Source organism: Trichosurus vulpecula, chromosome 5, assembly GCF_011100635.1.
Source record: "Trichosurus vulpecula isolate mTriVul1 chromosome 5, mTriVul1.pri, whole genome shotgun sequence".
NCBI lineage: Eukaryota > Metazoa > Chordata > Mammalia > Diprotodontia > Phalangeridae > Trichosurus > Trichosurus vulpecula.
The window spans coordinates 234,498,001-234,525,703 of record NC_050577.1 but is presented as its reverse complement, the minus strand read 5'-3'; the positions used below and the strand labels follow the sequence as shown (position 1 = coordinate 234,525,703).

General features: G+C 37.6%; 1 pseudogene; it reads right to left on the bottom strand.

The window, feature by feature from the left end:
- Nucleotides 1-383: 383 nt before the first annotated feature.
- LOC118851220 lies at nucleotides 384-25,914 on the bottom strand (annotated as a pseudogene).
- Between the last annotated feature and the right edge of the window lie 1,789 nt (nucleotides 25,915-27,703).

Below are 27,703 nucleotides of genomic sequence, written 5' to 3'. Positions count from 1 at the left end.
AAAATTTGGCTAATGGGTTTTCCTCTTGATCTTTAGTGAAAGTGTGTTTGTTTTCCGAGCATGATGCAACTCCTGCTATCTGTCAAACTTCTTTTTTTTTCTGTATTTTTAAAAAAGTTTTCTAGCAGATAATTTACATAAAATTCCCCTTTAACTTAGTGTGACAACTCCCCATGACAAACTACTTAAAGAGCATCTTTGGTCAAGAATGGAATGAAATAGCTAATCAAAAAGAAAACCAATACATTCACAAATTATTTTAAAAAATCTCCAAGGGATATTTTCTCAGTTTTGATTTTCAGTAGGGTCTTTCCCATCTTCATGCAAATGCTGGAGCTGCATTCTGTCAAGTGTCTATCATGCTAGAGAATGGAAATGCAGCTTCACATGTTTCCTAGCTCCTGGACGGAGGACTCTAAGATCTGGAAATCCCAAATTGTCATTGCTCCATCAATGTCAGTGGTGCAAAATTTGTGGCAGTCTTGCTTGACCACTTCATAAAAAGACACTTGGATGATACTATTTTGGTGTAGCGTATCTAGAGCAGTGTTGTGATCCTCAGTCCTGGCTCTCTTGTCCATGTTTCAGAAGCATTTCATGGCAGAGATGTTGCCCTGTATGCTCTGTTTTGGAATATCTAATATGGAGATGAAGGTCAAGGATCCAGGATCACCATAATCAAACAGCATTGGGCAGCAGTCATGGCCAGCCGCCACCATCCTATCCTCAGAGACAAATGGCACACTCAAGAGTGGGAGGAACTCTGTTTTCAGCTGTGAAACCATCATGTTTTTAGAGGCATTGGCAACTGATACAGTACTGTCATGGCTGGTCCAAGCCAGGTGGCTCCCATTGGCAGAAAAACTAACTCCACTGAGCCAACCACTACTTCCAGTACCACCAAACTCTGACATCAGTTGACCAAAAGGCATCTTAGTACTCCATGGAGTGCTGGCTGGCTTTTCATCAACTTTTTTAATGTAGGCAGAAAAAACTCTGCATTTAAAGTCACAAGAACCAGCAACCAGCAAAACTTTGTTGGGGTGTCAGTACAAACTAAGGACGGTAGAACAAATTGGCTTTTTTATGTGTTTGCTCACCCACCAGTCATTTTCAGACTCAAAGTAGCACATGGAAATCAGTCAAGCTCTACTACCTACGGTGAATTTATCTGCCAGGGGAGACCATTTTTAGAAAGGTAGATGCATGTTTAATGCTCCGGATCACCAGGGTTGGTTTCTAGATGCCATCTTTCTGACTCCAGACATTATGGTCTGCAACACAAGTTACAACTCAATCACTCTTGGGAGCCCAGTCAACACCTGTGATTTCTCCATTGTTTTTCCTTCAGTTCATGGGCTTTCACCCATTAGTTCCCATTCTTCTTGTAAATATGGACTTCATGATTATTAGGGCTAAGGGCAATCTGATTATGGTCTCTGTTACAAACACGGCAGGTGATTGGCTCTAGTAAAAAATGATATAAGGATATTATTCTTACTGTTTACAAAAGGGAAAATGTTCTGGGAATTGAAATTCAGACTTGACACTTAATAGCTGTGTGACCTTGAGCAAGTTACTTAGCCCTAATTGCCCTACCTTCTCCCCTCAAAAAAAAAAAAAAGAAATTCAGACTTGACTACGGGGACAGAACACCAACATTAATATAAAGTCACTGCTATAATTAGATCATTATTTTAATTAAAATCTTCTAAAGGTCTGGAACTGAGGTCATGCAGGAAAAGATGACCATAATGACAAAAACAAATAACTTTTAACAGGTAGGATTAGAGCAAGAATTTAAATGGGTAAAACGTTTTAATCTCATGGGACAAAATGACCCCACAAAATGTGTGAAGTAATTTGTACTTGGCACTGGTAGAAAATTTTAAAACATGAAAAATACTCCAATTTAAGAGATAAAATCATTCTCTTAAATCTCTAGGATAAGAATATTAAATATTGTGTGGTTGACAGGGTTCTCAGGTAGATTCACAAATGTAATAAAATATCCTCTGTCTGGGTGGAGCTGAATCCCAGGTGGCCTGCCCCTAAAAGGTTAATGGAACAATGAGCAGACCACAGACCTACTGTAAATCAAGGTGGAATCTATTAGAGTGGTAACTGAAAGAACTCAAAACTGGATGGGAAAAATAAAGACCGATTATTTAATATTTTTTTAAATTAAGAACAATTTTTTCTCTCTCCCTTTCAGCCATTTCCACTAAAAAAATACTTGGAAATAAAAAAGAAACAAATCCTTCTAAACAAACAAGCGTAGCCAAGCAAAACAAATTCTCACATTGGTGATATCTAGAAAAAGAAAACAGAAAGCAAAACAATTATCTCTTTTGGCATATTTTGTTCATCACCTCTCTGTCAGCAGGTAGTTAATGTGCTTCATCATTGATTCTCTAGAATCATGGTTGTTTATCGTGTTGATCAGATTTCTTAAGTCTTTCAAAGTTGTTTGCTTACATAGTATTATAGTCTAAATTACTCTGCTTCTGCCCACTCCCCTTTACGTGTAAGTCTTATCAGATTTCTCTGAAGTGACTCATTTCATCATTTCTTAAGTCACAATTGTATTGTTACACCTATATACCATATTTTTTCTCAGCTGTCCCCCAAGTGATATGCACCTCTTTACTTCCTGATTCCAATTTGGTTTCTACCTTCCCCAAAAACGTAGTTGTGTGTATGTATATATTTGTACATCTGGATCCTTTTCATCTTTGTGGGGTTAGTAGACCGATAGCAGCATCACTGAATCAAAGGATATACAAAGTTAGTAGCTTTGGGGACATAGCTCCAAATTGCTTTCTAGAATTGGGTGACCCATTGTCAGATCCAACAATAGTTCATTAATATGGCCTTTTTCCCCCTCACAGTCCCTTCAACATTTTTTATTTTTCTTTTTTGTCAACTTTACCTATCTAATGGATGTGAGGTAGAACCACAGGGTTGCTTTAATGTCCATTTCACTAATTTTTTTTGTGCTACTATTAGACTTTTAATCGATCCATCCATCAGTCCATCAACAAACATTTTCAAAGCATCTTCTTTGTGCCAGACACTGGACTAGACACAGGGTACAGATACAAAGGCTGAAACAATCCTTATTATTAAGGAGTTTACATTCTGTCTTGTCTCTCCAGTTAGATTGTAAGCTCACTGAAGGCATTCTTCACTGAATTTTAGGCTGCACCAAGCATTCAGGAAATTATTTGGCAAATGGCTGAATGAGTAAATCAACCACCAGGGTACATTTACCCTGACCTGTTGCTTTCACTTTTCATGCTTCTCTTGATTCTTGTGTTTGAAAGTCAAATTTTCTATTCAGCTCTGGTCTTTTCACTGAGAAAGCTTGAAAGTCCTCTATTTTATTGAAAATCCGTATTTTGCCTTGGAGCATGATACTCAGTTTTGCTGGGTAGGTGGTTCTTGGTTTTAATCCTAGCTCCATTGACTTCCAGAATATCGTATTCCAAGCCCTTCAATCTCTTAATGTAGAAGCTGCTAGATCTTGGATTATTCTGATTATGTTTCCACAATACTCAAATTGTTTCTTTCTGGCTGCTTGCAATATTTTCTCCTTGATGTGGGAACTCTGGAATTTGGCCACAATATTCCTAGGAGATTTCTTTTTGGGATCTATTTGAGGAGGTGATTGGTGGATTCTTTCAATTTCTATTTTGCCCTGTGGCTCTAGAATATCAGGGCAGTTCTCCTTCATAATTTCTTGAAAGATGATATCTAGGCTCTTTTTTTGATCATGGCTTTCAGGTAGTCCAATCATTTTTAAATTCTCTCTCCTGGATCTATTTTCCAGGTCAGTGGTTTTTCCAATGAGATATTTCACATTGTCTTCCATTTTTTCATTCCTTTGGTTCTGTTTTATAATATCTTGATTTCTCATACAGTCACTAGCTTCCACTTGCTCCAATCTAATTTTTAAGGTAGTATTTTCTTCAGTGGTCTTTTGGATTTCCTTTTCCATTTGGCTAATTCTGCCTTTCAAGGCATTCTTCTCCTTACTGGCTTTTTGGAGCTCTTTTGCCATTTGAGTTAGTCTATTTTCTAAGGTGTTTTCTTCAGCATATTTTTCAGTATTTTTTTGTTTCTCCTTTAGCAAGTCATTGACTTGTTTTTCATGGTTTTCTTGCATCCTTCTCATTTCCCTTCCCAACTTTTCCTCTACTTCTCTAACTTGCTTTTCCAAATCCTTTTTGAGCTCTTCCATGGCCTGAGATCAGTTCATGTTTTTCTTGGAGGCTTTTGTTGTAGGCTCTTTGACTTTGTTGACTTCTTCTGGCTGTATGTTTTGGTCTTCTTTGTCACCAAAGAAAGATTCCAAAGTCTGAGACTTAATCTGGGTGTGTTTTTGCTGCCTGGCCATATTCCCAGCCAACTAACTTGACCCTTGAGTTTTTCAGCAGGGTATGACCACTTGTAGAGTTAAGAGAAGTATGTTCCAAGCTTGGGGGGATGTGCCAGCTCTGCCACACCAGCACTCCTCCTTCCCCAAAAACCCCCAACCCGGACTGGACTTAGATCTTCAGCAGGCTCTTCACTCCTCCTCTGATCCACCACTTAATTCCTCCCACCGGGTGGGCCTGGGGCCGGAAGCAACTGCAGCTGTAGTTCTGTAGCTGTCCCACCTCCGCTGCCCCTGGGGTGGTGGCCGAACTGCGAACTCCTTTTTTCGCTTTGTCCCCAGCAGCTTTTCCCACTAACCTTCTCTGTTGTCTTTGGTGTTTGTGGGTTGAGAAGTCTGGTAACTGCTGCAGCTCACTGATTCAGGGTGCTAGGGCCCGCTCCTCCTGGTTCCTGGTCTGGTTGGTCCGAGCAGCCTACATTCGGCTCTGCTGTCCTCCGCTCCCAGCTCCGTGCGGGATAGACCTCACCCAGAGACCATCCAGGCTGTCCTGGGCTGGAGCCCTGCTTCCCTCTGCTATTTTTTGGGTTCTGCAGTTCTAGAATTGGTTCAGAGCCATTTTATAGGTTTTTGGAGGGACTTGGCGGGGAGCTCATGCTAGTTCCTGCTTTCCAGCCACCATCTTGGCTCTGCCTCCCATTTCACTAATTATTAATGACTTAGAGAATTTTTCTCATTATCGTTGGTAGCTTGTACTTCTTCCTTTGAAAACTGTCCATATCCTTTAACCATATATTAAATGAGGAATTACTTTTATTCTTATAAGTTTGAATCTGTTCTTTATGTATCTTGGACATGAGTCCATAAAGATTAATTCTTATCAACTAAAGAGTTTATGCCACTATTTGCAGTTAAGGAATGCTGTCTAGTTTCATCACAAATTGTCCTTTTTTCTTGTTCATTGATGAAAACCTATCTCTGCTTTTTGTGTTATTACATTCCATGAGAAGTACTCTATGAAGTTATGTTATTTTTTCTTTAAAAGTTCTTAAAACTGTTTTTAAGACATAGCTGTTTCAGGGGAATAAGCCTTAGGACATTGATGTGACACCCTGGTTGCCTGAGTTCAAAAACTCCTATGGTATAAGGGTTTCCAGCTTGTCCCTCTGGCTTCTGACTGTAGATGGACAGCATGACCAACACCAGCATAAGAGATGCTGCCCATTTGAATTGGTGCTTATTTGAATAAGTATATATACTCAGTGATTATCCTTTTCCCCTTTACAAGGTCTTTCCCTTGCTTTGACTAAGTAATATTCCTTTTTTAAGAATTAGATAGACAACTAGGGTCTCATTTCCTCCTATTGTTGAACCTGAGGTGAGCTTGGGCCAGGATGGCCTACTGCAGTACTTTTCAAATGATTCTAATATATTTTGAATTATATTATTATTATTCAAGATATACAGGATACCTAGTGACTTGCCCATATTAGGTCCTTGATAAATGTTTATTAGATGGAATTTAATGGACAACATGGAGATATATGTCATAGTGAAAAGATTCAGACCTGTGTCTGAATCCCAACATGCTCTATTATTATTTGTGTCCTGTGTAAGGTATATAACTAGGGATGATTTTTTCCACCAGTGACTGGGGCTGCATTTGGACCCATAGTCCTATGTCATCATCGATCAAGAACTCTGGTGCTTAAAACAAAGAACTCTGGTGCTTTAATGTTGAAGACTCAACAGCAGAGTCACTAAAGCTACATGAGGATCAAACAAGAGTGGCAGGACATGTAAATGTGGTTGGGGAGAAGAAAAAGTGAAAATAATCTCATGGAATGGCAGTCATGGCATCCTGAACTGGTGTTCCATCTGGATAAGGATGCTGACCAAATCAAAATTAGAACTTGCACCATTGTGCAGCTTGTCCAGGTTACTCCCAGGAAAGATTCAAAAGAATCTGAGACACAAAATTACCCAGTTAAGTGACTGTATGAGTAATAGTATGACAGTATGCATTCAAAGTTATAGTGTACTTAACTGATATGCTATTAAAATATTAGAAGAGATTATTAAAACATTTTTATAAACATATAGTAAGACCTGATATATTGGGAAAAGGAAGGAAACTTAGAGGTAACTAAGTTCAATCTGCTCATTTTAGAGTTGCAAACTTAGATTAAAATTTGCCACATCAGGTGAGGGCTCAGGTCTTTAGTTCTGCCCATAAATAAATATGCTGAATCTAGAACTAGTAAAGGGATGATAAAGTTGTATTGTGGTGTTAGGTTACTCATCTAATTTCTTATGGCCAGGTCCCTTCTAGCTCTAAATTGATGATTATACTATTCCATGACCTGAATTCCCATTTGTTTCTTATGCCTAAATAAATGTCTATGGAGAATAAGAAAGTATATTGAGGAGTCTCTGCCTCTTCAGCATGCAGATGATTTAGTTAGAAGTGATAGTTCAGAGATTAGTACATTGGTTAAGAAGGAAGAACAGAATAATGAAAAAAAGGAAGAATGGATGAAGAGAGAAAAGTGATTGATTTTCCTATTTTTTCTCTATTTCTTCCTTCAGTAAATATTTACTGAATAATGACTGTAGATTTACTGTTAGATGTTACTTGGAGGGAGAAAAGTAAAGGTGAATTTTATTCATGGACCCTGATCTCATGGTACATATATTCTAGTTGGGAAGATAAATACACTTACAAATTATTATAATATAATGAAAATTGTGAAAATGAGTAAAAGAAGTACAAAATGATTAAGAAACTAAGAGAAGGGAGAGGACACTGGAGCCTAGAGAGATCAAAGAGGACTTCCTGGAAGAAGAGCCACCTAAACTGAGGCTTAAAGAATGATTAGGATTCCTATAGGCAGAGATGAGGATAAAGAATATTCTAGGTAGAGGGAGCAATGTGAACAAAGAGAAAGAGTTGAGAATGGTTAGAGTCAGGAAATGATAGTTTAATCTAGATGTCATATAGAGGTGCTTAAAATAGAAGAGGAGCCAAGTCCAAAAAGCATTGAAGAACCTTTGACCTGGCCACAATAAAGGGTAGGAAGAGATGAGAAGGGAGGAGGAGCGGAAAAGGGAGGGAAGGAGAGAGAGTCAGAGAGAGAGACACAGAGAGAGAGAGACACACGGGGGAGGCAGGGAGAGAGACAAAGAACAAAAGAGAGTGGGAGAGTGTGTGTGTGTGTGTGTGTGTGTGTGTGTGTGTGTGAGAGAGAGAGAGAGAGAGAGAGAGAGAGAGAGAGAGAGAGAGAGAGCATTATTGATAAGTAGATAGAATTTGAAACTCAGAGTCAGAAAGACCTGATTTTCAATCCCACTTCAAGACACATTCTAGCTATCTGACCCTGGACAAGTCATTTGACATGTCCGAGCTTCAATTTCCTCCTCTATAACCTGAGATAACATTTGCATCACAGGATTTTTGTGACTATCAAATGAAATAACGTACGTGAAATGCTTTGTAAAGCTTAAAGTACTACATGTCACCCACTATTGCTGTTTTAGCCATTGTTCCTCTGTAAGCAACTGTTGAATAACCGAAGAGACCACTACTGATTAACTATGGAAAGTTGCCTCCTCAGTAGTCACTATCCACTTTTTCCCCAAAAAACCCTATGGGTTTCTCTCCAGCCAAGGAGTTGGAGGAATTGTATCATTAGGCTCTGTCTTCCTAAAATCTAAAATTTAGCAACATCAACTGATAATTAGGATATTGGGAAGTGCCAAATATCAGCTAATCACCTCATTTATTCTTTTCTGAATCCCCTTCATTTGCTAATTTTCCTTCCTAAGATGTAACTTACATAACTGAAGACAAAATATGAGATGTGGTCAAATTAGGGGAGAGTTCACTGGGCTTATAAACTCCTTAAAAATAATGCCGTCTAATATCACAATTGGTTTGACGGTTCCACCCATCTCAATACTGACTCACATTAAATTTGCAGTCTACTAGATCTCTCCAGGTTTTTGTCACATGAATTATTTTCTAGCCAAATTCTCCCCAAGCTATATTTATATAGTTGATATTTTTAATCCAAGAATAAGAATTTACATTGACCTCTATTGAAATATATCTTATTAAATTTAGTCTATGTTTCTAGTCTGGAAGATTTTTTTTGCTTTCAGAATCTGTCTTCCAATATGGTAGCTATTTCCTCTAGTTTCATATCATCCACAAAAATGGTAAAAGTGTCATCTAATTAATCCTTCATTAAAGTTATTGACAAAATGTTGAATGGAACATGGTTATACATATATTCTTTGGTCAATCTGCTAGAGACATACCTCTGGTTACTTCTTAGGTCTATTTTTTAAAGTCAGTTCCAAATCTACCTAACAAACTATATCCTAGCCTTTTGCTACCCACTTTTTTTTTCAAAGTCTGTTTGTCTAGAGCTGAGGAGGTAAAAGAATTGTACAATTAGGATCCTTCTTCCTAAAAACTAGAATTTCTTGACATGTCAACTGACAATTTTTATATTGGGAGATGCTAAACATCACTATATCTTGATCTCATTCACAAGGACTTTTGGGACTTCAAAAGTCTTGCATTAATTCAAGTACATATATACTTTATTATCTATAGCATTGGTCTGATCTATCATTTCATTAACCTATCAAAAGAAAGGGAAATGGATTTAGTATGGCATGACATTATAAAAATCATAGGACTTAAATTGGAAAGGGACTTTAAGGCATAATCTTATCCAACATCATTTATTTTATATACATATACATATATATATACATATACATACACACACACACACACACACACACACACACATATATATATATATATATATATATGTATAAACAAGCTCAGAGGATTAGGCCACTTGCACAAGGTCATACAGAAAGAGAAAAGAGATTGAAACCCCACATCTCTGTCCCTAGGTCTAGGAGATGTTCCACAATACCTTACTGCCCTCTTATTACACACATCAGGATAATGAAACAACTCTGGCTTGTGGTGCTCTCTGCTACTCTTACCAAGTGTTAACAAACCATATCTTTAATAATGCATACTAGAATTTGGCAAGGAATCAAAGTCAAGCTCCCTGGCTTTGTGAGTAAGGGTGGAAGATTGGATGTTTCTGCCTCTTCTTCCCCAGAAGCAAAAAGAAAGAATGAGGATGTTTGAAAGCTGTGAGTTATAGCAGAAAGAAAAATTCAGTCTAAATGAAAAAGAAATTTATTTTTTTGGATAAGGAACAATAGTGAGGAGGAAATTAAAAAAAATAGTCAAAGACCATCAACTTTCAATTGTATATTCAAATGAAAGGGAGCAGTACTGCACCTAATGCCAAATAAGAAATAGCATAAAATTGGTACTTGTCATTATAGTGCCTCTCAAATAGTAGGTGCTCAATAAATGTTTGTTAAATTACAATATTTTTTATATTTAGATGCCAATGAGTGTGCTTTGCCTTTAATAAGTCATAATACTGCAACATAAATAAAAATGGTCCCCTGAAAATTGGAATATATACTTACTATATCTTTAGTATTTATCACAGCATCTAGTACATAATAGGACCTTAATAAATGCTAATTGACTGGCTGGATTCCTAAGACATCATTCATTCAAAAAATAATAAATCAGCACATAAACAACTCTTCTCTTGGTCCATACGTGGTTGTCTTCCAATCATCAGCATTTAATACAGTGTTTATTTTCAAGGTTTATAAATAACAGTAAAAATACATGTGCCTGGAATATAGAGCTTAATAAAGTTTGTTGGCTGAATGAATGAAATATATGTATATGAGTAAATATACGTGACTATTTAGCATTTCGGTGGATCTACGATATCATCAAGGTGAGTACCCTCACCAACAATGTAGGTCATAGCCCATTCCTGCCTTCCCAATCTTTTTGACTCTTGTCTATGGTCTCATAAACCCTCCAACCAAGTGGTGGTAGGGCCTTCCTCTAAGTCCCATGGCATTATAATTATACTATATTCAGAGTGGAACTTTTATGAAATAGGATTTAGATTAATTCAAACATATCTTTATTTGGTCCAAGATAGATGAATGGTCTAGATAGTTTAAGGGGAAAAAATGAGGTTGTTATTTATTTTTCTTCAGTAACTCAGATATTGGTTTTGACCCTTTACATTACTCATAAAAATACCACCCTAGAGAAATTAGCTTATATTCATTGTGATTTAAATTTTAGAGACTTTTGTTAACATAAATAGAGATTATTATATTTAGGAGGAATTCATTTTGGGAGATGAGTGACAAAGTTTAAATAAGGGTATAATGTATTTGTGTGCGTGTGTGTGTGTGTGTGTGTGTTAGGGGACACAGTGGTAGGAGTGGCCCGAAGGACAATAGGAAAAGAAATTTATAGTTGGATAGAACTCTAGAGACCATCTAGCCCAACCTCTTCAGTGTATAGTTGAGGAAATTGAGCCCCAGAGAGGTTAAGTAATTTGCCCAAGTACAGGCTCAATAGGACACTGAGTGGAACATCAATCTTGCCCCAGTAAGAGTTGGGAAGGGTGGGTGGGAGGTAGACTCTAGGGTTGGGTTGCCACGGAATCATTGTGATGGCAGCCTAGGAAGTCAATCTCTGTGCATACTGTAATGGACTGGTGAAAAATTGGGCATGGATGATAAGTCACTGAGGGAGGAAGCACACTTTGTCAAAGGAAACATTCCTGTAACCTCCCAATACCCAATGCTGATAAACATTCCACTGACCTCATACTAATTTTACCTGTTTGTTATGTATATAAGTACTTGTTACTAGTCAAGTAGTCAGTTACTATTACATGGATCATGTTTGCCTGGATGCAGTTGCGTATCAGGGAAAACCACATGCTCCAAATTATGGCAAGTTTACATTATGAAAACCCACAGGACAACCTAGTTGTAAAGGTGGGACCAGTACCCAATAACAGCATTATCAGATTAGTTCTACCATAAAACATTTTGTCAAATCCACCTCATATCTCCTGGTCTGAATGACTTCATTTAAGAACTAGCGGGGGAAAAAAACCAGACTTTCTTAAGATGAGAGTTTAACATGTCTAATTACTGTTCATTTTATAAATAGCCAAATGTATTCGTGGAATGGCTCTAGAAGCAGAAATACATTCAGTCTACATTAAGTCAACTCTAGTGTCTTTCTGTATCACAAACCAGCTCCCGCACAGCTCAATTCACAGGGCATACAAACAGAACATAAATCACAGAGGGAAGATTCTAAAAATAACCACTCATTACTTGAGCAGCCCCTGGATGTCAAGGCTGCTGCTCTTTTCTACCTACCTTCATCCACGACCAGAAAATACAATGAGGCTAAATGAAAGATGTGAAGTTTCCATGAACTACAGCCTAATTTTTCTTGCCTTTACTGCACTATCAATATATGTGGGTCTGTCATTTGGGACCAAATTCTCAACTAGTTGAACACAGAACTGAAACTCCTCTCTGTATCATCTTTGCTTTATTAATGGAGAAACTAGGGTGGCCATCTCCTTTTGGGGATTCCCTGTATATCAGCACAGGGGAAAGCACCTGAGCCCCAGATGGTCTCTAAGATGACTTCCTGACAAACCAGGTGCATCCCTAATAAGGCTGTGCTGAGATATCACGATGATAGTTGTTCTGAACTTTGTAGGGAACCTTTTAGTGCCCCTAGTGCTGTGGAAGTGAAACCTCAAAAAATGGCAGTGTTTATGGGAAGTCCTTCATCAAAAGAGAGACTCCAATATGAGCACGATTTCACTTTCTCCCTAATGAAGCACCCTCATTTACATAAATCTTATGATCACAGGAGATTTTTAAAACTATTTTCATTTTGGACAAATAATAAAGCTTAAATATATAATAAGAAAAGAATAGAATCATTATAAACTTTAATATAAAATAAGAAGAGATATTCTTCTTAAGTAATGTTTTCCTACCTGTACAAAGAGAGAAAAAGATGTTATGGCTACTAGTGGCTGCTAATGGCTGCCCTCATGATGGTTAGAACTGAGCAGGGTAGAACTGACTTAGCTGTACTGTGAGTTGGTTTTGGGGAAGACCCCAGCAGGGGGTTGGAGAGGTTTTGGGATGGTGAGGCTCCATATTGTGATATTCTGTATGGAATGTTTTGGGTTCCTTACTGTTATGATGAAGTTGACTGACTGGCTGTGGGAGCAGAGCATTTGGTTACGGGATATGGTTCTCTGGTGTTTGAATAATTGGATTACTTCTTCTACCTTCTACGTGGAGAGTCTTGTATACTTTGTGATACAAAACCACATAGGCATTTTGACAATTATCATCTATATTGTTATCATTGCCTTACTGTTTCATTTAAATTGGATTTTATTGCTAAAAATGCTTTTAGAGAACAGAAAAGAATCCTAAATTCATGTTATTGTTGTTGAGTTTGTTTGTTTTCTTTCAAGAAAAGAGTGAACCTTGACACTCTTCTTTGCTCTGGTCTTCTATCTACCCCTTCCTTGGTACCTAGCACCTGTCTTCAACTGAATTCAACCTTAAATGAGATTTAACATTATCAATTATTAACATTATCAATTTAGATAAAAGTGTAAAGTTAGCGAATCTCAAAGTGCTGTATGAAGATATTTTTCTATTAATATCAATATTAATTAATATTAAATTCTATTATGTATGATACCACGGTTGGGATACAGAGATGGAAAAGACAGTGACACTGTTTTCAAAGAACTTAAAATCTCAAGTTCTAATTTACATCTATCCTTTCTATCCAAGAGAATATAAGGAAAAAGCAAACACTGGTCTGAGGTCTGAGGACCTGGAATTAAATCGTTCTTCTGTCACTTAGTATCTGTGTAACCCTGGGCAGTCACCCACCCCTCTGGGCCTCAGTCACCTAAAATGGAAAATGAGGGATTGGACTATATGGCCTCCCAGGTTCTCTTCCTGCTCTAAATCTAGGATTTTTGAATGCAGGAGCGATTTTGTAGTCATATCCCCAGTACTTCACACAGCACCTGCCCGTAGTAGGTATTTAATAAATGCTTATTGAACCAATGAATGTTTAACCACTAAATGTAATTGATAGCTGCTCATTTGTCCCTGTCTGGTAAAAAAAAATCTGTGTTTTGTGAAATCCCACCATCATCCTGGTCGTTCATGAATGTACCCTGCTGAGTGAGTGTTCTAAGGAGATCCCAAGCTATCTATGGTTCTCAGACAGTGAATGAACTTCTATCTATTAGTTCTGTCTCTTTCAGTAGGGCAGGGATAACTTATCCTTAGAGAGTTGGTAGATATGACCCAACTATGAGCACTCTGAATTTCTATCCTTTGGCTAAACTCTAACTCATAACTGTGGTGCACTTTCTATAGTTCACTGAGCCATAGTTCTATAAATTTAGTATGGGCATGCTTTGGAGATGTTGAGAGTTTGGTTCCAGACCACTGCAATAAGGTAAGTCACACAAAACTTTTGATTTCCCAATGCATCTAAAAGTTATGTTTGCATTATACTGTATTATATTAAGTGGGAAATAGTATTATGTCTAAAGAAACAATGTACATACCTTATTTTAAAAAATACTTTATTGCTAAAAAAATGGTAACCATCATCTGAGCCTTCAGCAAAATCTTGATCTGTTTTGCTGGTGGAGGGTCTTGCCTTTATATTGGTGGCTGCTGACTTACCAGGGTGGTGGTTGCTAAAGGTTGGGGTATCTATGGACATTTCTTAAAAAAAGATACCAAAGAAGTTTGCTCATTGATTCATTTCATTTGAACACTTAGAGGTCATTGTAGGGTTGTTAATTGGCCTAATATCAAAGTTGTTTTGTCTCAGGGAATAGGGAGGCCCAAGGAGAGGGAGAAAGATAGAGAATAACTGGTCAGTAGGGCGGTCAGAACACACACAACATTTATCAATTAAGTTGGCCATCTTGTATGGGTGGAGTGCAACTAGGGGGCTCAATGGCTAGAGTTCCAGGATTAGAGTCAGGAAGACCTGAGTTCAAACCCAGCCTCAGATCTTAGTAGCTGTGTGACCCTGGGCAAATCATTTTACCCAGTTTGCCTCCATTTTCTCATCTGTAAACGAGCTGGAGAAGGAAATGGGAAAGTACATCAGTACCTTTGCCAAGAAAACCCCAAATGAGGTCACAAAGAGTTGGACATGACTGAAACAACGAAACATCAACAATTTATATGGGCAAGGTTTGTGGAGCCCAAAACCCATTAAAATAGTAATATCAAAGATCACTAGTGACAGATCAACATAACAGATATAATAACAATGAGAAATTTTGAAATATTGTGACAATTACCAAAAGATGACACAGAGACACAATGTGAACAAATGTTATTGAAAAAAATAGAGCCAATAGACTTTCCGGATGCAGTCTTACTCCAAACCTTCAATTTGTAAGAAAAAAACCCACAATATCTCAGAAGCACAATAAAACAAAATTCAATAAAATGAGGTATGCCTTATAATAAAGATGACTCAGAAGCAAAACCGGCTTAGATATATTATGCAGTAAAAAAAATAACAAGGACAGTGAACATTGTGTAAAAATAAAATGGTTGTACCTACTGCTTATCTATACTCTGAAAGTTCTATCAGACATTGGCTAAGTTGAAAGGCAGGGATTCTCCGAAAGAGAAAGAGGGTATCGTTTGAGTCCTCCCTTAAGAGGGCAATGGAAAATGTGCAATACAGTTTCCATAAGAGGTATGACTCATGTGGCCAAGAGGGCTTGTCCTCAGTTGGAGATAAAATTTGGGAGTTATTATCTGGACCTATAATCAAGAGTAAAATAGAACACATAAGGTGATAATGATTTCCCCAGTCTTGATTCTCTGTTTACTGAACAGGACCTCTGTCCATTTCTAATATCAGCTAAACCAGCACAGAGCAGAGTGGAATTGACAGCGCCAACTATGGACCATGCTACCACAATTATTGCCCAAATGTCTCAGTTTCTGTCCCTCTGTCTCTGTATCTGTCTCTGTCACTTCATATATAGGGCATCATCTTCATGCTCTTGAAGCTTCCTCCTTTGCTCTTCTCATTCTTCCCTTTGCTTCCTAACGCTGAACACCCAATACTCTATGAAAAAGTGTCATGCATTGGGTGTGACAGGTTCAGGGACATTGCATGTGAATATTCCTCTAAGCAATATATCAGGAAACAATCTCTGCCAGGGTACTATGACTGCTCTCCAGCTTACAACTCACCATTCAGTCTGCTGTTTTCAGAACAGTATAAAGAAAAGGGCACTGGACAAGAATGGTTCTACCCTAGCTAAGGGAGTCTGAAAAAACAACATAGCATCAGTTTGACTGTTTTCTCATCTATAAAATGAGGCATTTGAGTTTGATGATCTTTAAGGACTCTTCTAGCTCTAACTTTGTTATCCTTTCATCCCATGATGCTATGGTTTCTGTTCATTTCAGGTCCTGCTTCTAACACATGGTGGCTACCTGACTCTGGGTAACTTACTTAACCTCTCTTTGTGTCTATCCATTCTCCAAGACTGTAAGATGCTAAATACATGTCCGGTGGCATTGCCTAGTAGAGTTTCCTCTCAGGGAGATCCTTACATAGGAGGAATAATATATCTGGTCCATCAAAAATCATAAAACATGATACAAGTTATTAATATTAGGAATATCATCCTATTATCATTGCCTGAAAGATTCCATTCCAAGCTCACTCAAGACTGTCTCTCACTGGGATAAGAGGTGAATAAATGCATTAAAGGTTTGGTCAGCAACTGTTTCAGGAGCAAGAAACCTGTTTTCCTGCTGCCTGTGCTTTGCTGGGAATCTCCTGATTCCTGGATAGATTCTTGGTCCTTTCGTGGATCTACCTTGTTCTTTGTCTTTCAGTCTTGCAATCCTCCTTGTTTCAGCCATTTTAAACTTTAGACCATGGTTTTTTTTAATCTAATATCTCTGTGCCCACCACCTGCCTACTTTATATATGTGGCCTCTTTTCCCAGTCCTGGCTCCTTACTTTATGGACTTCTCATCCTCTTAGTATCTATTTCCTAATATAACAAAATTTTCTTCTTTCCACTATATGTATATATATATATATATATATATATATATGTATATATATATATGTATATATATGTGTGTGTGTGTATGTATGTATATACACACACACGTATACACATATATACATGTGTGTATATATATGTATATATATATGTATATATATGTATATATATATATATAACATTTGTGGATATGAAGAGAAACTCTCAGTATGGAAATTATTTAAACCCAAATGACCCCTTACCATCTCAAGTCAGTGTTGGCACAATGACAACAATTATAACAATAACAAAGGCTTTGACAACAACAATAATCCTGACAAATAAAAAATAATGATATGGTTGTGGCACACAAATACAACAATCAATAATAATTGCCATTACAATGGCACCAAGAACCAACAATCACAATAATAGCAAACAACAACAAAGACAATGACAACAAATAATAACATCAAACAATGAAAAACCACAATAGTCAAAGCAAATTGACAAAAAGAACCATAAATAAGTCAGAACAATTAGAAGAATTACCACAAAATAAAACAAAATGAGAACAAAAACAATAAAGATTTTCAACAAAATGGTAAGAATAAGAAAAAGAAAAAACAAAGAAGTAAACGATAATAGAAATCTTGATAAGAATGATAAGTAAGCACAGCGGTAGCAGCAATAATAACTAACTTGGCACTTCTGTACCAGTCAACGATCGGCCATGTGTTTTCCTTACATTAACTCATTTGAGCCCTACAACAACTAGACTGACAGGTATCTAACTATAATCATCCTCATTGTACAGATGAAGAAACCGAGGCTGAGAGATGTGAAATGAGGATCGCTCTGCTATGAAGTATCATTCGAGACCAGAATGAGGCTGAGGCTAAGACTGAGTCCAGCCCAACCCAGGCCTGACTCCATGTCCAGGCTACTAACATTCTGCTCTTAGGATGAAAGGTTTACAGACTAAGGGGGAGCTTAGAGATGATAAGATCCAAAGCTCATCTTATAGATCAGGAAATGGATGCCCGATTGGTTGTGTTACTTGCCCAAGGTCACAGAGCTAGGAAGGATCAGAGGAGAGATTCAAATTTGTGTCCTCTTATGAATTCCTAAGTACTAAACTATATCTACAAATCAAAGTAGTTATTCAAGATAGTAAATTGTGACATAGTCTCCAGGGTCATGATCACTTTTACTCCTGATGATTTCAAGGAAACATGGACTTTCCTGTAATGACTTTTCTGCTAGCTGCCTATAGCTCCTGTTCAATGACTTCCAAAGTTTCAAATGCCTTCTTGAGGCCTATCAGAGCTTCAAGATGATTTGCCTGGTCTCATTTGTCAGGTCAAAAAATAAGGGGAAAGCAGAACAATGTTTACTTCCAGATGCAGAAATATGCATAAATAGGTGCTGACTATATATAGGATATATTGTCTTCCCCTCTGAGGCAAGGAAGGGTTGAAAGGAATCCAGGAAAGTGCTGTGACATGAAGCCCTGGAGTCAGAAATTCTGAGCTTAAATGCTAGCTCCATCATTTACTACTTGTGTAATCTTGGGAGAGTCACTTAAGTGCCACAAGACGCATTGTCTTCATTTCTCAAATTAGGGAATTTGGGAGAAGATGCTCTTCTGTGATCTTTTCTAGCAGTAAAATCTCTGACTCTATAAACTCAGAAAGGAATAAAGTCTGTGGACCTACCATTGAGGAAAGTCATTCTGGAAGCCTAAAGGCGTTTGAGTGATCTGGTTGGGACCTAGCTAGACTTCTTATAACAAAGCTGAAAATGTGTTGAATAGCCCAACAGGAGTAGAACAAAGCTTCCAGGGATGTCAGATGTTGAAGTAACATATAGAAGTGAGGAGCTTCTAGGTCTTGACAGGAGTAGATGAGAAGTGGAGAGGTAAGAGCAAGATAGTTTCTAGATCTAATGAAACAGTGAGGCACAACCAACTCTCTGGAGTATGGTAACACAAAGAGAGAAGAAAACATTTCCATTTGTAAAGAACCCTAAAGCTTATGAGGGGTGGGGAACCTGAGGACCTGAGGCCACATGTGGCCAAGGCCACATGTGGCCTCAGGTCCTCAGGTTCCCCACCCCAGGCTTAGACCTTCCCTCACCTTAGAGTTTGGATTTTCTGTGGATTTGTTCAAGAAGTAGGCCCTGGACTGACTCATGAGTATATGGAGATGATATTAATAATAATAATAATAACAATAATAATAATAAAAAACATTTAAATAGCTTTTACTATCTGCCAGGCACTGTGGTAAGCCCTTTACAATTATCACCTTATTAATACTCACAAAAGCCCTGGGAGGTGGGTACTCTTAGTATCCCCATCTTAAAGATGAGGAAACTGAGGCAAATGATGTTCAGTGACTTGGCCAGGGTCACACAGCTTGTAAGTGTTTGAGGCCAGATTTGATCTCAGGTATTCCTGAATCAAGGTCTAGTGCTCCATCCACTGTGCCACCTAGCTGCCAAACAGATGACATTTATTTGGACTTGGTGCATGAACAACAATTCTATGCCACATGTCTCTTCCTCAATAGTTACCTCAATATTTTATGTCAGTCAACTACTGTTATTAAATTTCTCTTTCCTAACTGGTCTGTTATGAGAGTAGGATCCAAAGGCAGAGCTCAAGATGTGTATTCCCCCCTATGCTGAGCACATTAATCTTGGAAATTCCAAAGCAGATTGCATATGCATATTATATTGAAAAATTCAAAAAATGTATGCAGTTAGCTATATTGCAAAGGAAATGTCCTACTCTACACTGAGTAGTAGTTACCTATATTGCAAAGGAAATGTCCTACTCTACACTGAGTAGTTAATCTTGAAGAGGATTTTCCTTGATGCAATGAAAAATTAGAGTCAACATCATATACAGTAAGTGTGTGTTTTTATATGTGAAAGAAAAAAGTTTATCTGTTCAGATCTAATCTATCATTTCTTTCTTATTTGCTAGAAATGAGCTAACTGTAGGGAAAATTGAAAAATGAAGTTATTTCAAATTGAATTTTCAAAACTGAGTTTAAGAAATACAATCGATAAAAGTCTCATTATTAAAAACTCAAAGTAATTTCTTGGGTAAATTCATTGTTATTTAAGCTCTTCATTAAGTTTTTCTCTATACTTGGGCACCTTCCACCTGTTAAGTCACAGAAAGGTCAACCAGATGGTAGCTGGGCAGATGGTCTCAGTTGGGCTATAACATCTTTATCCTTCTGTCCCATTGTGATGCAAGTGTGCAATAGTGCTTTAAAGAGCAATATGGAAATGAATAGATGATCTCCATGGCCCATTCCAGCATTAAGCTTTGACTACCTAAGCTTACAATCTACAGAACATATTTAACTTCATTTCTTTCTGAATGGTACTCTCTGGGCATATATTTGGCAATTATAGTGGAATTAACTTCTGCTGTGATTGCTGTCTTACAGTTGTACTGTGGACATCCCATTGCAAAATGTCTCATTAGTTGAGTGTATGGAATAGGTTTAAGAAAACTTGAAGGGTTCTATATAAAGAATTGTTTGTTTTTAAAGACTCATCCTCTGAACACTACAACCACAGAAATGTTAAGAAAAAGGAGGAAGATGATGACATTACAGCTCCAAGGGATTAAGTGTCTTTCCCAAAGTCACTTAAAAGAAAAGATAATAAATAATGACATTACCTTTTCTGGTAATTGCAAATAACTTTCTCTCTCTTTTCTTTATTTTTTTCATAAAGCTTTAGGTACCCCAGCTTAAGATAACCTTTCACTCTAAGCTCAAAGAAGGGATAGACAGCAAGAACTACATAATATCTCATTCTGCAACTGATATATGTGTGACTTTGAATTTATCATGGCTCAGTAAATAGAAGTAAGAATTTTAGAGAGATTAAAGGATATAGGTAATGCTGAAATTGGCTAAGTCTTGGAAATTCAGAACAGTTTATGCAAAGCTCCAAACCACCACCACTCCTATAATTGTTTTAGAGAGAAAACATCAAAGTTGAGATGTACCATATAGTCAATATGGCATCTAGCCAAACTCTGCATGTACACCAAAAAAGGGAATAGGGGGTAAGCAAGCAATTTGTCTACACTTGCTATGCATCAAGAAACACACATATTTTTGTCTAAAAATCAAAATTCGTTAACTCTACTTGAACAGTTCAAGATCAAGAAAACAGGTTGTCAATCATTGTGACATGAGTGAGCACAACAAAATCAGAATAGAAATGAACATTGAAACATTTAGTGCAAATAGACCCAACATACACATGCTAATCTTCTCATTTGCATATTACTTTTTACTTACCAAGATTTGGTGTTGTTTACATATGAAAAACTTCAAAAGAAAAGCAGACAGAACTAAACCTCCTTTGGACCCCTAGCTCTCCAGGAGAACCAATCCTAAAAAGTCATTAAGCTTGCTATAACTTTCATATAAATTATTTCAGAGTTGAAGGATATGCCTTTAGTTTTTCCAATCTAGTCTCGGTCTACTTGTAACAACAATGTTACTTGCAGCTACTGTGGCTGGGTAAGGCCAACAACAACAGCACACAGGGAGGGCTGCCAGCACAGGTTGTTTGATCTGCTTTTCCAAGGAAAGCAACTTTAAGGAGTTAACAATCTCAGTTTAATTAAACATACATATATATCATTTACTTAGTTCAGGGGGAAAGGATCAGCCCCCTGAACTTCAGGGCAAATACAAACAGAAATTACAAGCATACATTATGAACAGAGCAAATAACACAAACCAGGCTATTCATAACAATATACAGTTACCAGAGAAGCACCAATATCTATCTGTCTGGGTTATCAAAGCCGGAGGGGTGTTGTATCAACGGCTTGCCCAGAGTCTTGTCACCCCTTCAATGAGTGTACCCCCAAAAGTCAAACACTAACCTTCCAGTACATATACCCTGTTCAGGACCTTGAGAGTTCAAAGCTTACCATTTAGGGTGTGAGAAATCACTAACACCAGGGTGTGGGAAAGCACCACATCATACACAAATCAATGACTCTCCCCAGTGCTGAGAAGCATACTAAGATAAAAGATCCCATTTTACCTGCCCCATTCAAACAAAGGCCAGGCTCATCAAAGGCACTTGACAGCCTTAGCATCCCAAAAGCGAAGAACAACAAAAAAATCCTGCCCTGATTACATTACACTACTTTTCTACCTTTATTCCCCACTGAGAAATAAAAAAAAGTACAGTGGAAATGATTCTGAATAAGGAGTTTGGGGGCCTGGATTGGAATCTCACCTCTGCTACTATCATTCTCTATGAGACCTTGATCAATTAACTTAACTTTATTGGGCCTCAGTTTCAGGATGTGTTAAATTAGGAAATTGAACTAGATTTCCTCTGAAGCCTATTCTAGCTCTAAAAATAAAATTCTGAATGTCCTGACATGAATACTCCATCCCAGTCACACTGATATCCTGAATGAATAGGAATATTGGAAATAAATATTAAATATCTACTCTGTACAAACAGAAGTAGTGAAGACAGAGGCAGCATTGTATGACCTAAAGAAGATAGGGCAAACTTTCCTTTTCTTAAATTGTTAACATTTTTATTTAAAGTTTTGTGTTCCAAATTCTGTCCTGTTCCCTCCCCCCTTCCTGAGACAGTAAGCAATCAAATATAGGTTATAAATATACAATTATGTAAAACACTTCCAAATTAGTAATTTTCTACAAGAATCAAATAAAAGAAAATAAATGAAATAAAGTGAAAAATAGCATGTTTCAGTCTATATTCAGTTAAGATCAGTTCCTTTTATAGAGGCAGATAGTATGCTCATCATTCGTCCTTTGGGATCGTCTCAGATCATTGTATTACTGGGGATAGCTAAGTCATTCACAGTGCTTTACCAAATAATATTGCTGTAATGGTCTATGTTTTCTTGGTACTGTTCACTTCACTATGCATCACTTCATGTGAGTCTTTCCAGATTTTTCTGAAACTATTCGACTCATCATTTCTTACAGCACAATAACATTCCATTATAATCATATACTACAACTTGTTTATCCATTTCCCAATCGATAGGCACCCCTTTTATTTCCAATTCTTAGACACCACAAAAAGAGCTGCTGTAAATATTTTTGTACAAATAAATCCTTTTTTTTCTTTTTGGGGATGTCTTTGGGATGTAGACCCAGCAGTGATATTGCTGCATCAAAGGGTACGTACAGTTTTATAGCTCCTTGGGCTAGTTCCAAATTGCTCTCTTGAATGGTTGGATCAGTTCACAACTCCACTAATAATGCATTAGTGTCCCAGTTTTATGACATCCCCTCCAACATCCAGCATTTTCTGTTTTTGTCATATTAGCCACTCTGATAGGTGTGAGGTGGTACCTCAGAGTTGTTTGAATTCATGTTTCTCGGATAAATAGTAATTTAGAGAATTTTTTCATATGACTATAGAAACCTTCTTTGTCTGAAAACTGCCTATTCATATCCTTTGAACACTTATCAACTAGAGAATGATCTGTGTATTTACAAATTTAACTCAGTTCTCTACATATTTGAGAAATGAAGCCTTTATGAGAGAGACTTGCTGCAAAACTTTTCCCCAGAATTCTGCTTTCCTTTTAATTTTGGTTACATGGGTTTTGTTTGTGCAAATTTAATTTTATGTAATCAAAATTATCTATTTTATGTTATGTAATGCTCTCTATATCTTCTTTGGTCATAAATTCTTCCTTTATCCATAAATCTGACAGATAAACTATTCTATGCTCTCTTAATTTGCTTATGGTATCTACTTTTCTGTGTAAATGATGTACCCATTTTGACCTTATCTTGGTATATGGCATGTGATGTTATCTGTACCTAGTTTCTGCCACACTGTTTTTGTTTTCCAGCAGTTTTTGCCAAATAATGAGTCTTTGATCGAAAAGTTTGGATCTTTGGGTTTATTATATACTACATTATCATGGTCATCTATTATAATGTATTTTTTACCTAATCTATTTCACTGATCCACCACTGTTACTTAGCCAGTGCCAGATTAGTTTGATAATTACCACTTTATAATACAGTTTGAAATCTGGTATAGCTAGACCTTTCACATTTTTTCCACTGATTCCCTCGATATTCTTGAGCTATTTCTCAGCACTGAGGCAATCAGGAGTCATTGACTTGTATATGATATGACACTGGGGATAGGGAACTTTCATACACCCAGCCTGGGTGAAGTCAGAGCCCTCAGGGCTGCAAACAGGATATAATTGGGGGGAGCTTCCTGTTTGACTTTTGGGGCACACTCACAAAAGGAGTGTTGAGACTTTGGGCAAGCCATAACTGCACCCTCCAGCTTTGTAACCCAGACCCATTCGTTCTTCTCTGGTAACTATGTATTGTGATTTGATCAGACAAAGGTCTGTCTGTTGATGTTTGTAATTTGTTTGTATTTGCCTTGAAGTTCAGAGGGCTGATCTTTTCCCCCAGAACTAAGTGAATGACATATGTATGTTTGATTAAACTGAGATTGTTAACCCATTAAAGTTACTTTCCTTAGTGAAGCAAATCAAAGAACCTGTGTTTGCAGCCCTCTGTGTGCTGGTTGTTGTGGGTCTTACACAGCCACAGTAGCTGCTAGACACATTGTTGCTATAAGTGATGTAGTCATGCAGGATCTGCAGATTAAAAGGAAAGTATGGAGTTTTGGGTTACTGAGATAGTGGTCAGATGTGGCCCAGTTTTGGAGCTGCTCTTTGTACTTGTGGTGGCTATGGTTCTGTGGAGCCCCAGAGGCCTGAGGGAGAACAGGCAATTAGCAGTGATGGGAGTGGTTTCCCAGGAGCCCAGGGGTAATCTCTGCTTCCCTCTCCCTACCCCACTAGCACTCGGGAGGAGATAGGCTGGAGCAGAGGCTGCGGGAGGAGAACTAGCAGAGGCTCGTGGGAGGTGTGGATGGTGAGAATCAGGGCTTGAGTTGATAAACCCAGCTCCAGATTGTACTGAAAGGGTGAATGTCTTAAGATTGTATTGTATGTGGAGTTTTGAAAGAGGAGTAGAGAATGGCCTTCACATAGATTTGACAGTAGTGGCTGGTGAGGAGAAAGAAGAAGCAGACAGTGGCTGCTGAAATGCTGACCCAGAAAGAGTAGAAGACTGCTTGCATGAGAACTTTGGAAAGGTGAGCATCGTGAGCTACCTTCAAGCTGACTTTGGTGAGGTGAGAGCAAAGGTGAGGAATTGCCTGTATTGGGATTCCAGCAGAAGCCAAGAGGGGCCAGGAGCTTGGAATTCAGCCCTGGGGCAAGATGGAAACTTTGCAGCAAGGCACTCAGTGTGCTTTTCTGCTGCCTTCCCATGGGACTGTTTGGGACCCAGGAGGGAGGGGTGGAGTTGACTATAGTGGGGCAGGGGGAAGTGCCATAGATCCCCAGGACCCCACTCTGTTGGCTTTGTTGCCCAGTTGCCCCTCAGGGCTTGGAAGAGGGGTGCTAGAGCAGTATGTGGAGAAGGACACATCCCCAAGAGAACAATACTTGGACTTTGTGTTGGGATTTTGCTCATTAAAGCATGCTGTTACCTGAGGGTGCCAGGAGGAAGCCTGTGAGGAGAAGGACACACCCTCAAGACTTGGACACTCTGTAATGACTAAAGAGATTAATTTGCTTTAACCTAGGGGTAGATGGTCCATTATAAACAAGTATTTTGGGGATAATACTGAATGATATATTTTGTTATATTTCCCTGAATGTGATTGCAATGTATAATGCTTCTATTTTATTCCAGGATCCATGGCCATTTAATTTATATATTGTTAGGCCAAAGATCCTGAAAAGGGGTGGAAATATTAAGGTAATCAGACTTTTTCCTGTTTGTCCCCTTTGGGATGCTAAGACTATCAAGCCTCTCCTTTGTTTGAATTGGTGGGAAACCTTTTGCTGTCTTTGTTTTGAAATATTTTTCAGCTCTTTCTCAACTCTGAGGCAATCAGGAGTCATTGCCTTGTATACGATGTGATACTGGGGATGGGGAACTTTCACACACCCAGCCTAGTTGAGGTCAGAGCCCTCAGGGCTGCAAACAGGATTTAATTTAGGGGAGTTTGGTGTTTGACTTTTGGGGCACACTCATGGAAAGAGTGTTGAGACTCTAGGCAAGCTGTAACTGACCCCCAGGTTTGTAACCCATATATATGTTGGTGATTCTCTGGTAACTATGAATTGTGATTTGAATCAGACAAAGTCTGTCTGTTGATGTTTGTAATTTGTTTGAATTTGCTCTGAAGTTCAGGAGGATGATCTTTTCCCCAAGAACTAAGTGAATGATATATGTATGTTTGAATAAACTGAGATTGTTAATCCCTTAAAGTTGCTTTCCTTAGAAAAGCAGGTCAAAGAACCTGTGTTAGCAGCCCTTCTGTATGCTGGTATTATTGGTCTTACACGGCCACAGTAGCTGCTAGCCGAAATGTTGCTACGTCATTATCCATTATTGAATGTAATTTTTATTTCATTATGATCTGAAAAGGATGTCTTTACTATTTCTACATTTCTGAATTTGGTTGTGTGGTTTTATGTCCTAATACATGGTCCCATTTTGTGTAAGTGCAATATAGTACTGGGAAAAAAGGTATATTCCTTTTAATTCCCATTTGATTTTCTCCAGAGATCTATGATATCTAACTTTTCCAGACTTTTATTTACCTCATTAACTTCTTTCTTGTTTATTTTTTGGTTGGATTTATCAAGTTCTGAGCGGGGACAGTTGAAGTCCCCCACAAGTATAGTTTTATTATCTATTTCCTACTGTAACTCATTCAACTTCTTTAAAATTTAGATGTTATACCATTTGGTACATATATGGTTAGTAATGATATTACTTCATTGTCTATGATACATTTCAGCAGATATAGTTTCTTTATCTCTTTTAATTAGTTCTGTTTTTGCTTTTGCATTATCCAAGATTATGACCGCTACCCCTGTTTTCTTTGCTTCTGCTGAAGCATGATAACAGATTCTGTTCCAGCCCCTTACCTTTGCCCTGTGTGTATCTTTCTGCTCCAAATATATTTTTCATAAACAACATATTGTAGGATTCTGGTTTTTTATCCTTTCTGCTATCTGCTTCCATTTTAAGGGGTGGAGGGAGGGTTCCATCCATTCACATTCATAATTTTGATAACTAACTGTGTATTTCCCTCCAGACTGTTTTTTTCACTTGTTTATCCTCCCCTCTTACTCCTTACCCTTTCCCTCCTCACAAATGTTTTACTTCTGATAACCACCTTCCCCAATATACCATCCCTTTTATCAGTCTCACTTTCCCCTTCTATTATTCTCATCCCTTTTTACTTTCTTATAGGGTAAGATAGATTTCTATATCTAACTAAGTGTGTATATTATTTCCTCTTTGAGCCAATTTTGAAGAGAGTAAAGTTTAAGCTTTGCCCACCACCCCAATCCCCCATCTTTCCCCCATTCTAATAGCTTTTCTGTGCCTCTTTTATGTCAGATAATTTATCACATTCAATTTCCCCTCTCCATCTTCTTCCAGTGCAATTTTCTTTCTCACCCCTTTATTTGTTTTTTTCTGGGGAGTATCATCCCATGGAAGTCACCATATATCCACACCTTCTGTCTACATATACTCCTTCTAACTGCTCTTATGTTGATAAGGCTGTTGAGTTACAAGTATTACCTTGTGATATAGAAATATAAACAGTTTAACCTTATTGAATTTCTTATGTTTTCTCCTTCTTGTTTTTTTTTGTACCTTTTTATGTTTCCCTTAAGTCTGGTATTTGGAGGTCAATTTTATTTTTTCAAATCTGGTCTTTTAATTACAAATGCTTGAAAGTCCTTCATTTTGTTAAATATCTATCCCCCTCCCCCATCAAAATGGCAAGCAGGGTGGGATTTTTTGTTGTCTTTTGTTTGGGAGTGCTTCTCAGCACGAAGGCAAACCTTTGAGTCTGGCCTTTGTTTGAATCAAGAGTCATTGATTGTAAACCATATACATATATATATATGTATGTATGCATGTATATATGTATATATATATATATATGTATGTGTATATATATGTGTGCATGTATGTATATACGTATATATGCATGTATATACATATATACGTATATATGTATGTATATACATATATACGTATATATGTATGTATGTGTGTATATATGTTTATACATATATGTGTGTGTATATGTATGTGTATATATGTATGTATGTATATATAAAGATATGTATATATATGTATGTGTATATATGTAT